Genomic DNA, 15385 nt, shown 5'->3' on the forward strand with positions numbered 1-15385 from the left:
CTAAGACTAAAAACTGTTCCTGTTCAGAATAGTTTATACAGGATGTAGTTTTTACTGTTATGCTTTACGGACATTGAAATCAGCAATGCAGAGAGCCTTTGGTAATTTTTGAGATGTATGTTGATTACTTAGTGTGGGTTTTTCAGTGTTTGGAATTTTAAAATTACTACGAAGTTGAAAAATTTCTGTAAGAAGGCTTTAACAAGCATGTGTCAAATGCTGTTGATCTCATGAGGAAAACACACTAGATACAGGAAGTAAGACTAGTTTCTAGACAAAAAACCATTCTTATTTTTTTAATTAAATTTCTATACCACCCTTCATCCGAGGATCACAGGGTGGTTTACAGTATAAAAGGAAAAGTACATAACATAGTAGCAAGCAAAAGTAATAAAGCCCCCCACAGTTTAAAGGGCTTTAGCCAAAGGCTTGTTAGCAGACTGTTTTTGCCTAGTACCTGAAGGTATGTAAAGGTGCTAGGCGAGCCTCCGTGGGGAGAGCATTCCACAAAAATGGAGCCACCACAGAAAAGTCCCTGTATGTACAGCCTCTGGTCTGCAAGTTGCTGCTTATGCATCAGATGCCCATGTGAGTAAAATTAACCATATCTTCTACCACTGCTTCCATATTCAAAAAAGTCTTTTATAAAAGTACATGTGCACTTTGGAAATTGTTTCTGGAGTGTCATGAATCACTTCAGGGATGAATGCTATAGGGCTACTGGTTTCCCACCACTCCTTTAGAAAAGGCAACAGGGTTTTTCAAATGGGATAAGCACCCCTCCCTGAACAATTTATAGCAAAACAAATTCTTGCCAAGATACTTCAGTGTTTTGGAAGGGCTGAAAAGATTTCCAGTTTGTTCGTAAGAAATTTGGGTTCTGGAGTGAAGATTCGAAACCAGGTTTGTTTCCTGCTCAGCTCTTCCATAGTTGTCCTTTTCAAGAGTAGATAAGGTAAGACCCTAGATGGTACTAGTGCTATATTTTGGGATGATAGATTTGTTTATTAAACAGCCTTGTGTGCAGCTGTAGACCTTTGCCGCTGGGCAAGACTTACCTAATGTGTCCCATCAGCAGAAGCCCTTGCAAGGACTTCCACCTGCACTCCTGTAGTGGAGGAAGGGGGATATTGTGTGTGGGTTGTCACCACCCACCTGTCCACTGGCAGGAAGTCAAAACTTTCGAGAGGGTACAGCTGATGCGCAGGGCAACCCCTAGTCAGTTCAAATTTCTGCCAACTCTGGAGACTTCCGGGGTGGCGCCTTCGGCAATGGCTGCCTTCCTCTGAACTGGAGGGACCAGCTCCGCGTGAAACGGGTCGTATCCGCTGCGGCGAAGCGGGGACCCTCTCAAAAATCACAGGCGGATGAAGCCTGTGACCATGGGACTCGGCGGGCACCTTTAGCGCCCCCCCAACCCACTAAGGAACCCATCAACAGGCTCCGAAGTGAAGAGGGAGAAGTGGTGCGGTGCTGAGAGTCATCGGCTATTTCCATGGAGCGAAGCCGCATTGCTGTTGCCGGAGAGCGCTGCCTTTTTCCTGGAACAATTTGGACTTTAAACAACAACCCGTGAGTAGTATGGAAATTGGATTTTTTAAATATTTTCAAATTCGGCACTGATCGGGGAAGGTCCAAACAGGAAGTCTGCCTCCCCGTTCTGTAAATATTCCAAAGTAAAGAACCTTCAACTAAGGTCGTGGAGAACTTTATTTTTTGCAAAAGATTTTAATTCTACTGATTGAGATTACAAGAAAACTTATCTGGAAGCAGGGGAACCTGCGGGAGAAGGACTAAATTTAAAAATTGACGTGCCACCCCCCCGGACCCGGGAGTGGTCTGTGAGAGCCGGTTGAGGAGTAATTGAACAATTTGACAGCTGTCAAGTTAGCTGTTAAGATACAAAAAGACGACTTTGTCTCTGTTGCTTATATTGGTTACAAGTTTATGTTTTAAAAGAAGGAAGGACTGCTACAATTTAACGTATGGAACTATTGGTCTTGTGCTGAAAGGAGTAAAAAGAAACTTAAATCCCCCTAGAGGGAGTCTTGGGACATTGCATTAAGAACCAGCTGAGAAATTGTTTTTTTTTGACCTTGACATGTTTAAGAATGGCAGTTGGTAAGGAAGTACAGTCTGAACTGAACAAGACTTTCTTTCTCTTGGGAAAGCTGCAAGGTCAAATAGGTGTTTTGACTACAAATGTTACAACTTTGGGCACAAGAGTTAGCACGAGCAATGAACTTGATAAGAACTTGGTACAGGAGTTTTACTTAACTGAACAAACAGAGAAAATTGAGAAGGAGAATAATGTTGCTTTGAAGAGAAAAAAGGGGGGGACTCAACCCTGCAGGTGCAAAAGGTGAGCTTTAACTCGAAGCTTGACACAATGGTAATAAGAAGAAACAAATTTCTGAAGATGGAAGCCTGGCCTGAATTGGAAAATGAAGAATGGAGAGACCTCCTTATCTGGAGATCATATGACCCTTGGATTACAAATTTGATTCAGTTGGAAGTTGGAGCTATGGGGATATCTGGAATCCTAAGGAGAATGAAACAAGATGTGGAACACCCTATAGGCTTTACTTTCAAGTACGTAGGCCTGGCTGGAAGAAACATGGATGCTGCAGGGCGGGAGTCTCATCGAGATTTGGTCTTGAATTTTAAAGACTATCAAAGAGACTGGCAGAGGAGTTATGAGAGAGACTTAAGAGCCTTGGACATAAGATCACCGGGTTGATAGTTTTATTTTGAGATTTGTTGGGGACTGAAACCGGGAAGGGGGATGGGTGGAATGAAAAATGGGAATTTAGAGTGTACATAATATAAGTTGCTCTTTTGTTTTATTCTTTTGTCTTATTTTTAGGAGAATTGGAAATTTGTGGAAGGGAACTTTCTTTCGACCTTAGGGAAATGTTTTAAGAATAAGTACCATTATATAGATTTGGATGAGAACTAAGTTTGGATAAAGTAAAAAAGTGGTTTTTATAAAGGAAAAAATATGGTAAAATTAAGGTCTTTGTGATAAGGACTTGTTGAACTTATAATTTGAACTGGAACATAAGGATTTGCTGAACTAATAATTGGAATTGGAATACAAAAAAGGGAGGTATGAGGAGGTCGGGGAAATATGTTAATGAAAAATAAGCATTGTGAAATTTATGTGTTTTTAACCATTTTGTATTTTTTGTTATTTTTTCTTTTTTGATTTTCTTTTATTGTATTAATTTTGAAAACTTTAATAAATATCTTAAAAAAACAACAACAAATTTCTGCCAACTCTGCTGCAGTTTGCTCTTTCTGCCAGCTTCAGGCATGGGAAAAGAGAAAAGCTGGGGATGTCATTTTGGAAGGGATATTCCTTTGTTCTTTCCTAACTTCTCTTTCCACTCCCTCTGCTTGCCACGTTTTCTCCTGGCTCCATAGATTTCTCCTTTTCTCCTGGTGTCCATTTTCTTTAGCCTTGGAGGCGTCTGGACATTTGGCAGTGGGCGGGTGGGATTGGAAAGGGTTGAAATGCACCAGAAGGCAGCACCCATGTGACCAGGATATCCCTGATCCCAGTAGACAGCGAAATCCATCTGTTCAGATGGGGGAAAGTGAGCTTTTCCTGGACGAGGAGGATGGGGAAGAGGGAGAGGGAGACAATTTCCCCAGACTCTCTGGGCTCAGATATTAAACAGCTCCTGGGGAAGGCCAGAAAGATGGGTCTACTCTGGGAGGTTGACGAACAGGCTGTGGGGCAACCCCAGGGAGTAGGCAATGCCACACCAAGTACTTTCCCAAGTGAAGACCCCCCAAAAGAGTTTTCCATTTTCCAGAAGAGTTTAAGGAGAATATCTTGCAGGAACGACAGGTTCCTGGGGCTTCTTAAGACAGTGTACTATCATGAAGTGCCTGTATCCCTTTCATAAGCATGTGGTGGAATCATTCCTCCATAATCAGCATTATATGATACACGTAATATGCAGGAACTGTATTTTTACCAAAATGGTGGGTGGGTGGGTGGTGGGGCAGAGATACCTCATCAAGGTTGAAGAATGAGACAAGAATTGGAAAACAAAAAACAAAATACCTGTGTGGATAAACACAAGAAGGTGTTCAGAAAATTCTATCCCTAGGAGTATGCCAATAACCTCTGGAGACCAAGGTTGAAAAACATTGCCTTAAGCCATCTAGGTTGTTCAAAGTGCATGTTACCCTATTTCTGCTTGGGAAACTCCATAGTTTTGTTTGCAACTTTCTATCTGTTCAGAAGGAGAGCACTCCCAATGTGGTGGAAAGATTGCCACCTCTCTCTGAATCAGAGAAGAAGGCCAAGTAATAGAAGGCACTACCAGATATAGAATAGTGACTTAATATGGTGCCCTTTAGGCATCATCTTCAGAAGCAGATTAAACAGGCAGCAGGGCTCTAGGTCAGCATCAGTGTTGTGCTGCTTTTGGTGATGATAAGTAAATGGAGTACACTCCAGTTTAGTAGCCGCGTTTTAGCACATGTCACCATTGGCATATATAACCAATGATTTTCTTGATAACATTAAATATAATCTCTTCGTTTTGCATCATTCTCCCCTAGATGGCAGCCAAAGTGCAGAAAACAATTTCCAGAAGCATGTAGAAAGGCAAATTGAGGAGACTCTCAACATCTGCTGAGTGTTTGACACACTGGCATTTGAAGAAGTCTGCTACTTTTTACAGTTGTGACTGGTGGCAAACGTTTGCCAAAGTTCCTCTCAACTTCACTAGGGTGAAACAGTGAAAGCTATTTAAGCACAAGTTTTTAAAGGAGTGATTTAACATTTCTGCCCACATTTCTGTCTTCGAGTGACATGAGCATTCAAGCAAGAGATGCTGGAAGTTACTGTTGAATATGAAAAGATCAAGAAGCACTGTAGCACACGTGAAGACTCATACATTTAATTAAGGCGTAAGCTTTTGTGTGGACTAGAGTCTACATCAACGGATGCATAAAATGTGATCCTCAGTTGTCATACACACACACACACACACACACACACACACACACACACACAGGTTCCTGCATTACACAGGGTTGGATTATATGACCCTTGTGGTCCCTTCCAGTATACCTGAAGGAGCGTCTCCACCCCCATCGTTCTGCCCGGACGCTGAGGTCCAGCGCCGAGGGTCTTCTGGCAGTTCCCTCACTGCGAGCAGCCAAGTTACAGGGAACCAGGGAGAGGGCCTTCTCGGTGGTGGCACCCGCCCTGTGGAATGCCCTCCCACCATATGTCAAAGAGAACAACAACTACCTCGGGTGACAGACGCTTCAGGTTACAGACTCCGCTAACCCAGAAATAGTACATTGGGTTAAGAACTTTGCTTCAGGATGAGAACAGAAATCGCATGGTGGCGGCACGGTGGCAGCGGGAGGCCCCATTAGCTAAAGTGGTACCTCAGGTTAAGAACAGTTTCAGGTTAAGAACGGACCTCCAGAATGAATTACCGGTAAGTTCTTAACCTGAGGTACCACTGTACCAGACTTTTAGAAGACATCTGAAGGCAGCCCTGTTTAGGGAAGCTTTTAATGTTTAACAGACTATTGTATTTTAATATTTTATTGGAATAATGATTATTCCAACTCTTTAATTCTATGATTCCATGGACTGGTGTGATGAGGTTGGTTCAATTTAAATGATGATGAGATTAAAAATACAGTAAATTCAACTGGAGTTTAAATATATGCAAAATTACCTTTCACAGCACCAGTTAATTAGCTGAAGCATGGTTGAATAAAGTGACCATATACTTTAACATTTTAATAAGTTGCAAGCAAGATAATACAGCTACCTGCTCTGGTAATGGGTTCTGCTAAGAAACTTGGACAGTATTCAGATACTTTAAAAAGAAATTTTTTTAGTATAAAGCAGTGTTTTCACTGTTGCACACCCAAATCTTTGGCCTACTCTAGCCAAAATCTGGGGTTCCCAGAGTTCTAAATCCCCCAGTATCCTAAATGCAGGGAAGGGAAAACCTTTTCAGCCGAAGGAATTCCTTCCACTGTAGAGAACCTTCTAGGGATTCAAATGCCCGTGCTTGGCAGATGTAAAAGCGAGTGGATCAATGGATGTGATTTTTATCAAGCTACAGTAGGCTGTTGTTATTCGTTAAATATGTATACCACCCTTCATCTGTAGATCCCAGGGTGGTTCACAGCCTAAAAATACAAGATAAAAGCAAGAACAAACCAAACCAATAATCCTCCTTCCTTCCCTCCCTCCCTGCAAAAAAACCCAGAGTTTTCTATACCTCCGTAGCTCTCCTATCTTACCTCCAAGCAAGCAAGAGTCTCTGTCACATTCCGGCCAGGCAAAAGCACTCAGGCAGGACTTGGATCAGGGCTGGTGAGGAGAAGATGTGGACTGGTGGGATTTCCCTAAGGGCCGAATGAAAAAGGCCTGGAGGGCCACATTTGGTGCCTGGGACTGACCTTACCCCCACCTTGCCTTTAAAGAGGGAGGGCGGGCCTTAGAATACACATTTAATTATTCAGAAAATGTAAAGATTCACAAACAAGCATGTCCACGCACAAAGAAAATATTTAGCCTGAAACGGAGGAGCTGACTCTAAAATATATTTCTACGGAAGGAGAGGCACAAACTGCGCAAGGCAGAATTGCTACAGACCTGATTAACTGAGCACTATCCCGCTGAATGCCTGATCCTGGAGACAAGCCACAGGCTGCCTTCACATGCCCCACTTACAAGTTTCCCAGGCACACCTTGGATGGCTGTTATTGGGAAAAGAAGGCTGGTCTAGCTAGATCCTTGGCCTTAGAGTGGGGCTCTTTGTATGTTAAGTGTCCTTAGAGTTTGAATACGCTGTTCCCCAATCATCCCTCTCCACTGCAGCACAAGAACTATGAGACACCCCCCTCCGACACCCCCCAGTTTTCACTGCATGGCTGGGGACAAATGGCAGCTTCGATTCTGAAAATATTTAAAACCAACACTGATCTGTGTAATTTAGAAACCCTGTGACCCTGAGTGAAACCACTTGACTGTTTGCTGTTCCATGCCATTGATGATGACCACTCCATGATATTGCCCCACATCTCTTTCTGGCACAAAACCCAGCATCAACCCCTTAAATGTGAATGGCACTAGAACAGCTGAATCCTGGACTCCATTGGGAAACTGGCAAGGAACAATTATTATGGATATTGTTCAGCATTCATCTTCATCCCTAGAAAGAAAACTCCAGTGCTGAGGTGAATGTTTACCTGTATTGGGCAACTGTATTCCAAATCTCACTAGATTGTGTAGCAAAAATTCCAGATGCATCGCAATATTTTTAGAAGGTTCAGCCCAGGTGAGTCTGTGTATGCTGTTTTTAGTTTCATGGTGGAGGAAAGGCAGGATGTACAAAATGCTAAGTTAATTATTGTTCGTTTAACAATCATACTCATATCAACTATTGGGCGGGGGGATGTAAACGCCATAAAGAAATTAGATCAAAACACCAAATATAAAGGACAATTTTACTTAGTTCAGCAAATTAAAGTGCAACGTGCATATCAAAGCCTGGAGATACTTCTAGACATACAGTCAACCAGTGGCACAACTCTGCCAATAATGTATATAGTAATAGTGTCACACACAGTTGAAACAAGTAAATCGCTCTACAGTTAGTTATCTACTGGAAGCGCAAAGTCCTGTAAGTGGGAATGGTTGCAAGAAAGGGTTATTCACATGGCCATATGTAGAGGCAGGGGTCATACGTAAGTAGTCGCAGATGGGCACCTCCTCACTGTCCCATGGCGAAAGTAGTACAGTAGATCAGAAGACCTGTACTCCAGATGTTTCGCAACAGCTTCATCAGTCCATAATACTGAATAATACAAAGCAACATTCCAGTCACAACAGATGAACAGATAAATAATCTATGTGCATAAACCATCTCATGTTGTGTCTTACCTATACACTCAACACGATACAACAGGAGTATAAGATCATCACAGGCACAGCAAGTATGCAACAAATGAGGCAAAACATTTTAAATACATTGCAGATAATTAGAATCAGTCATCACATTTGACTAAACCACACCAACATCACAGGTGTATAAAATCAATCATCAAAGGTACAGCTACACTTCTCTGCTATTACAGCACAATCACAGTTCATATATAACATCCAAGATAAAATGGCCTCCTAAATTTCTACCTGTTGCCTGTGGATAGCAAAGTGTTTTTTCTTTAAAACTAGATCCACTGTTGTGCCCAAAATTCATAGTTCGTGGAACTGGTGAGGGGACTTCACCAAATATTGCCCGGTTCTGTTGGCAGATAATGGACCCGATCTTCAAGTTCTTTATCAACAACAATAGAGGCCTATCAAGGATTGCAAGTGCAATCTGGTTTACTAATCTGGCATTGTTCACAATGCTTATATCACCTTGTGGCATGCTTTTTTCTCTTCTTTATGTGTAGAGCTTTAGCCCAAAGAGGGGTATCTCCCATGTTTTTTTTAAATGAAGTCTCTCCTATCTCCTCTGCTAGCCTTCAGACATGTTGCTGTTTTGAGAGGTTACTGTGGCTGGAGAGAGTTGCTGGACCATGAGGTGTGGCAAGGACCAAGTGTGGTGTGTTGCTCCCAGGAGAGCAGCTTTGCTTCAGGCTGGAGCACAGCAGAGGAGATGAGGCCACTGTTGAAGCAGGAATGGGAAACCTGTGGTCCTACAGCTGTTATTGGACTACAATGCCCATCATCCCTGACCACTGGCCATGCTGGCTTTGGGGTCGGGTGGGGGAGATGGGCTTTGGAGTCCCAGCAAAATCTACAGAGCTACAGGATCTCCACCAAAGGTGTCAACAGTTCCCTTTTTTAAAGGGAAAAATCTATTTGGAATAAGGGAATTTCCCTTAAAAAGGGGGACACGTTGGCAGCTATGATCTCCACCCCTGCTAATGAAGAATCCCTTTAGATTGCATCAAGGTGAATTAGTGAGACGTTGCTACAGGTGCTATCACTACAGTGGTACCTTGGGTTAAGAACTTAATTTGTTCTGGAGGTCCGTTCTTAACCTGAAACCGTTCTTAACCTGAGGTACCACTTTAGCTAATGGGGCCTCCTGCTACCGCCGCACCACTGCCATGCGATTTCTGTTCTCGTCCTGAAGCAAAGTTCTTAACCCGAGGTACTATTTCTGGGTTAGTGGAGTCTGTAACCTGAAGCGTCTGTAACCTGAAGCGACTGTAACCCAAGGTACCACTGTATTTGCAGTGAAAGTCTCCACCCATTACTCGGAATTGGGCTGTATAATTCTTTCAGAATCTGATTCTTTGGGGCTCTTCCAATGATGACATCACACAACTGGTTTACCTCTCTAACCCAAGCCTTCCTGAATTTGTTTTTCTCTGCTTGATACAGATTATGATGTGTCAATATGCTCAGATTCACCAATTAGTTTTAATTCACTATAGCTTTCCTCGTGATATTGTGTTGCTAACTGTCTTGAGAAGGGCTTCTAAGATGCTTTGTGCTCTTGCAGTAGAAAAAGAGGTGTATGAATTTAAATACAATGAATAAAATAAAATGCTTGGGAGGGAGAAGGTTCATGCTAGTAACTCTTGTGCTGAGAACAATGGAAGCAAGTAAACAGGTGAGTGCTGAGAATAGCAAACCTGAAAGAAGCACATCTGCTACTACCCAAGACCATGTAATAAAGCACTTGAAGGGCTACTTCTCATGGTTGGAATAAAAGAGAGAGAGAGAGGTTCAAAAAGTCAAGTAAGAGAAGAGAGACAGTGCAGCTCTTTATGCCAAAAAACATATACGGACAATAAGGTCCATGAAATGAACAACTGCAGAACAACTGCAGGTACCGTCTGAGTACTACAGAAAATGAGTGTTTCTTCCTAACATTAAAAACCAAGACGACAAAGCCAGAAAATATGCCTGAATATACATTAGTGATTTTTAAACAAGGCAGCAGTTAAACCAACACATTTAGATATGCAGTCAGTCTGTAGATAGAAATAGTTATTATTTGCTATTGAAAAGACTGGTTTCCCACACCACACCACCCACCCTAAACTTTGCATATACTACCCACTGAATTACAATGTGCACAAATAGAAAATGTAATGCAAAAAAATAAAATATAAAACATTGTAAGGCAACGGTCACAATCCTACTTTATACAGGACAAAATTATGCTTCTGGCACTTCAACACTTTATCTGCTGTGCAAATGGAAGTCTGCTTCCAAGGGTAGATATACTGTACATTGCTGGTACAGGGGTGATAAATTGCAGGTATTCTCACCTCCACAAATAGAAAGCTTGAGTCCCAAAGCAGGGGAATAGTACTTTATTTTCATTCAATAGCTTTTTAATTTCACTGACTTCCCATAACAACGTCTTAAACCTTTTCAATGAAACTGGCAAAATCAAAATGCTTTCTATAAGATGACTGGTTCCTCCTCCTCCTCAAATGCATACTCTCATTTTATAAGAACTAAAGTGAAGAGCATTGTTCCCTTTACCATTTCTTTCTTTCTTTTTTTCCTATTCAGCCATGCTCTCTTTTATGACTGCCTGCTCTTTTGACAGGGAGATTCATGGTTCAATCTAATTCTTTTTTCTAAAAAAATGTTTTCCCCCCCCATTGTTTCCCCCCCAAAAGGACACATGAGAACATAAAATTTAGCCCAATCTTGAGCACTTGAGTATTAACAAGCATTTTAGAAATTTTTATTTTTATTTTATTTAGGTAACTTATATCCACTTCAAAATCTCTGAATGGTTCACATCATCATCAGCATCATCAAAAGAAATAAATGCAAAAATCACAATTAAAAACCCACGTTTTAAAGCAGAACAAAGCATACGGGGACCATATTAATCACTAGTAGATCCAAAATACAGAAATACAACAGAAACAAGTAGCCCTGCCCACCAAATGTTGTTGTTGTTGGCATCCATTGGTCCTGGGAAACAATGGAGAGGTGAAGTCAACCTGTTGGAGAGTTACAGTGTCCGTTGTGGCTGTAGAGACTGATGTGGGAGAGACATGTTTTGTTGCAGCTGGGGCAGATGAAGGTGCCCGGTTGTGCTGCTGCAGATGCACCATGGCATTTCTTCTCCCTGCAGTCCTCCCAGCAGTCATTCCTCCTCTGGTCACTGCTGTGGATAAACAACCGGACTGTCTCCAGGCACTGCATATGACGGGGTTAATGTTGCCAGTCTTCATGTCTTGTTTGCAGACATCTTTGTAACACAGAGTTGGCCTGCCAACAGGTCTGGTGCCTGAAGCCAGCTCCCCATAGAGTACATCTTTGGGGACTGTGACGTCTTCTGTTCTGTGGACATGACCAAGCCAAAATAGATGTTATTGAGGCAGAAGTGAGAACATGCTGGGAATGTGAGCTTGAAGAGCACATCTTTGTTTGAGATTCTGTCCTGCCATGTGATGCCCAAAATCTTCCTGACACAGCATGTATGGAAGGCTGAGAGGTCTTAAGTTGCTCACTTCCATAAAACAGCATGCTCAACATGCAAGCCTGGTAGACCTTCATCTTGGTCTAGCATCACATTCTCCCATACCTTTCTGGAAAGTGAGCCATTGCCATGACTGCCTTGCCAATACACTTGTCCTGCTCAGCATCAGTGCAGATGTTGCTGGTTTTGGTGGAACCCAGGTAGAGAAAATCATCAAGCATGTGGTCACCAGCACTTATGTGTGGAGCACTGGCTGTTGGTCTTTGTCAGGCTGATGGTCAAGCCCAACAGTTGATGAATTTCTGTAGAGTTTCCTCAGAGTGGGCTGTGAAGGTTGCATCATCTGCAAACAACATCTCTCAGATAAGGACCCACCACACTTTTGCCTTGGCATGGAGATGAGCCAGGCTGAACAGACTTGCCACTGCTTGAATGAAAATACACAGTGTCTTCAGTGGAGCTAAGGAATATGGAGAAGGCATCAGGGACAAGAGGCATACATGTGTAGGTAACAGCAGCACTCACTTCTCCTGCTATGTCCCTTTGCCATTAGAGCATCAAGATCCACAACTGGAGCTTCACTTCACTTCAGTCTTGCAAATGTTAAATGTTATTAGGAAATCCAACTACTGATCTTCTTGTATTTACTTACTTGTGCAGTTTTCTGAGTGCTAGTAAGTCTCCAGCATTCTTTTTCTAGAATTTCAAGCTTGTCCATTTTTTGCACTGATTCTGGCCTTTTTCCTTTGGAATCTGAGTCTGCTGTTCTAGAACCAGTTTCTTTTCCAACTCTGCATTGACTGTCATTTTTCTCATGTAATCAAGTTGCTCCTCCAACGAACAGTAGCAAGACTGTGCTGCCCCTAACTGCATGCTTACAATTTTCATTTCTTGCATCGTTTCCTGGTGAGTTACATCCTTCTCATTTGAGTCATGCTGAAAAGCCTTTTTATACTGGGCAGCTTCTCTGGACAGGCAGTTTAGGTCACCGTCAGCCTGTGACCTCTCTAATTCAAGATGGTGGAACTTTTATTGAAGAGTTTTCAGGGCTGCCACTAGAGCTTGGCTGTTTGGTGTAGGACTGTCTTTTGTGCTAGCTGTTGCCTCCTTTGATCGGATGTTAGCAAATGCTGAGTATATGTTATCCGGAGGCTGAAGAAATCTTCCAATGTAGCTATGCTTACTTCCTAGAGCATCATTCGCTTGGACCATCACATGTACTGAGCATTAGCATCCCATTATGTCCCCATGGTGACTCTGTTTAGGTGCTAATTCTTGTACAACTTCATCAGTAATGTAAGGCAGGCCAGAAAGCCCTGACACTTCTTAATTGGTTGGTTTTAACTTGATGGCATTCTTTAAATAAATTGACAGGCATATTCCATTCCATGTTTGGACTATTTCCATTATAAATCGTCGTATTTGATTTTGTTTTTAAATAGGTTTCAAACCTTACATCAGATTTTAAAATGTGCAAGTAGCCTTTCCTGTGCAGGTTCTACTTTGTATTTACCAGAAAATCTTTAGCCCTGTGACATGGATGATCAGAAGGAAGGGGTGAGGAAGAAGAAATGTGATCTAGGTCACACAGCAAGAATGAAGAGATGGCTGTTTGTGTGAGCAGTTTGCTTCTGTTCTTGTAGCTCTCTGCATCACAGTCATAAGCAGATGTTGGATGCAAAGGACTACACACACACACACACACACACACACACACACACACACACCAATGTCCATGCCTTTGTGTGCGGCAAGGCCATAAGCACATGGATCAGGTTTAATCTGTCTAGTATATGCATTCCTCAGAGAGGGAGTGGTGATGAAAGTGGCTGTGGTGGAACCATTACTAAAGAAATCCACTCTTGAGCCTGGCAATATTTATGAGGATCACACTACCTGCAGTTTTCCATACCGTACTCTAAGGTATTAATGCACATGGTTCTATCTCAGCTCCTGGGTTTTCTGAAGGAAAAAGATTATATGGATCCCTTCCAGTCTAGTTTTAGACCTTGTTTTGGAATGAAATCCAACTTGGTAGCCACAGTGCAGGGGTGCGGATCCTTCAGTCTACATGCCAAATTTGACCCATGATGCTGTCCACAGTCCCTGCCTCATGCTGGGCATCACATGTGACATCAAGCATGGGGCAGGTAGAGACAAAACTGCATTGGCTGGGTGTCTGAGTTCTCTGTGGGGGAATCTATTGTGCAGCCGATCCCTGCAGAAAGCAGCTCTGCTAGCCTCTGCTTGCAAAGAAGAAGAAGAAGAAGAGTTTGGATTTGATATCCCGCCTTTCACTCCCTTTAAGGAGTCTCAAAGCGGCTAACATTCTCCTTTCCCTTCCTCCCCCACAACAAACACTCTGTGAGGTGAGTGGGGCTGAGAGACTTCAAAGAAGTGTGACTAGCCCAAGGTCACCCAGCAGCTGCATGTGGAGGAGCGGAGACGCGAACCCGGTTCCCCAGATTACAAGACTACCGCTCTTAACCACTACACCACACTGGCTTGCCCTTTACTTTGGCTCCCACATGCCTGAAAACCCAGCCAGCTATCGGGTGCTTGGGAAAGGGACTTTGACAGGTGTGCAGGACAAACCATCTGTTAAGCCTTTGACATCGTAATGTTGCCAGGTGATTGGCAGGTGGGGTGTGCCACCCACCTGTCAAAGTTGACCTACAGGGGTGGGGACAGATAAAGATCTGGGCTGCCTGGCCCAGAATTTCCCCACTGCTGCCCTTGTGGATGAGCTGCATCAGGAGATGGACACAGAGAGTGCTATGTTGCTGTTTCTCCTGGATATCTCAGCCACTTTTGATATTGTCTATCACGGGATTCTTCTGGGCCATCTGTTTGGGATGGGCTTATGTGATACTGCTCTCCTCAGTGGTTCTGTTCCTGCCTGGAAGGATGAACCCAAATGTTAATGCTGGGAGACTGCTGTTCTAAGCTGATGGGCTTTGGCCTGTGGGCAACGACAAAGTTCCATCTTGTCTCCTGTGTTTTTTAATATTTACATGAAACTACTAGGTAAGGTCACCTGAAGACTCAGGCCTCTGAGTTGCCATCAGTATGCAGATGACATCCAGCTCATTCCCCATTTTCCAGTTCCAGAGAAGCAGCAGAAGTGATAAACCGGGCAGTTCATGAGTGCGTACAGAAGAAGGAGTTAAAAGGATGTAACTTAATCTAGACAAGATGGAGGCAACTATTTGTTGTGGACACTGGTGATCTAGGTGAAGTTATTCATCCTGTCTTAGGTAGGGCTGGACTTCCCTTGAAGGAACAAGCTTTGGGGGGTACTGCTTGATTCATTGATTTCCCAGGATGCTCAGGTGGAAGCAGTTGCTTGCAGTGCCTTTGGTCAGCTTCACCGGATAAGCAATCTTATCTGGAGAAGGCGGATTTGGCTTCAGTCATCTATGCTACAGGTGCTTGATAGTTTAAGTGCCCTTTCTGCCAGAAGAGTTTAGGTTTACAATGAACTCTATGTGGGGCTGCATTTGATGACAGTTCAGAAGCTTCAACTGGTCCCAGAATGTAGCTGCCAGAAGTTTTGTTCTGGTGCTTGCAGGCCAGCAAATAGAACACCTGTCTTAGGGCGGCTCCATTGGTTGTCTATGTCCCTCCAGGCTCAATTCGAAGCATTGGTTTTAGTCCTTGAAGACATAAATGGTTCAAGACCGGCTTAGTTTAAGGATCACCTGCTCCCCTATGGGCTTGTCTAGGAATGAAGATCAGCTTCAAGGGCCTTGGTGCTATTTTAGGAATACAGCTCAGGGCTGGAGCACTTGCTTCGCTTGCACAAAGTTCTAGTTCAATCCCTGGCATGGAACCCTGCCTTGCACTCTGGAGAGAAGCTGCCAGTTAGTAATGACAATATTGGGCTAGATCAGGGGTCAGCAAACTTTTTCAGCAGGGGG

The sequence above is a fragment of the Podarcis raffonei genome, chromosome 1 (assembly GCF_027172205.1).
Source record: "Podarcis raffonei isolate rPodRaf1 chromosome 1, rPodRaf1.pri, whole genome shotgun sequence".
Taxonomy (NCBI): domain Eukaryota; kingdom Metazoa; phylum Chordata; class Lepidosauria; order Squamata; family Lacertidae; genus Podarcis; species Podarcis raffonei.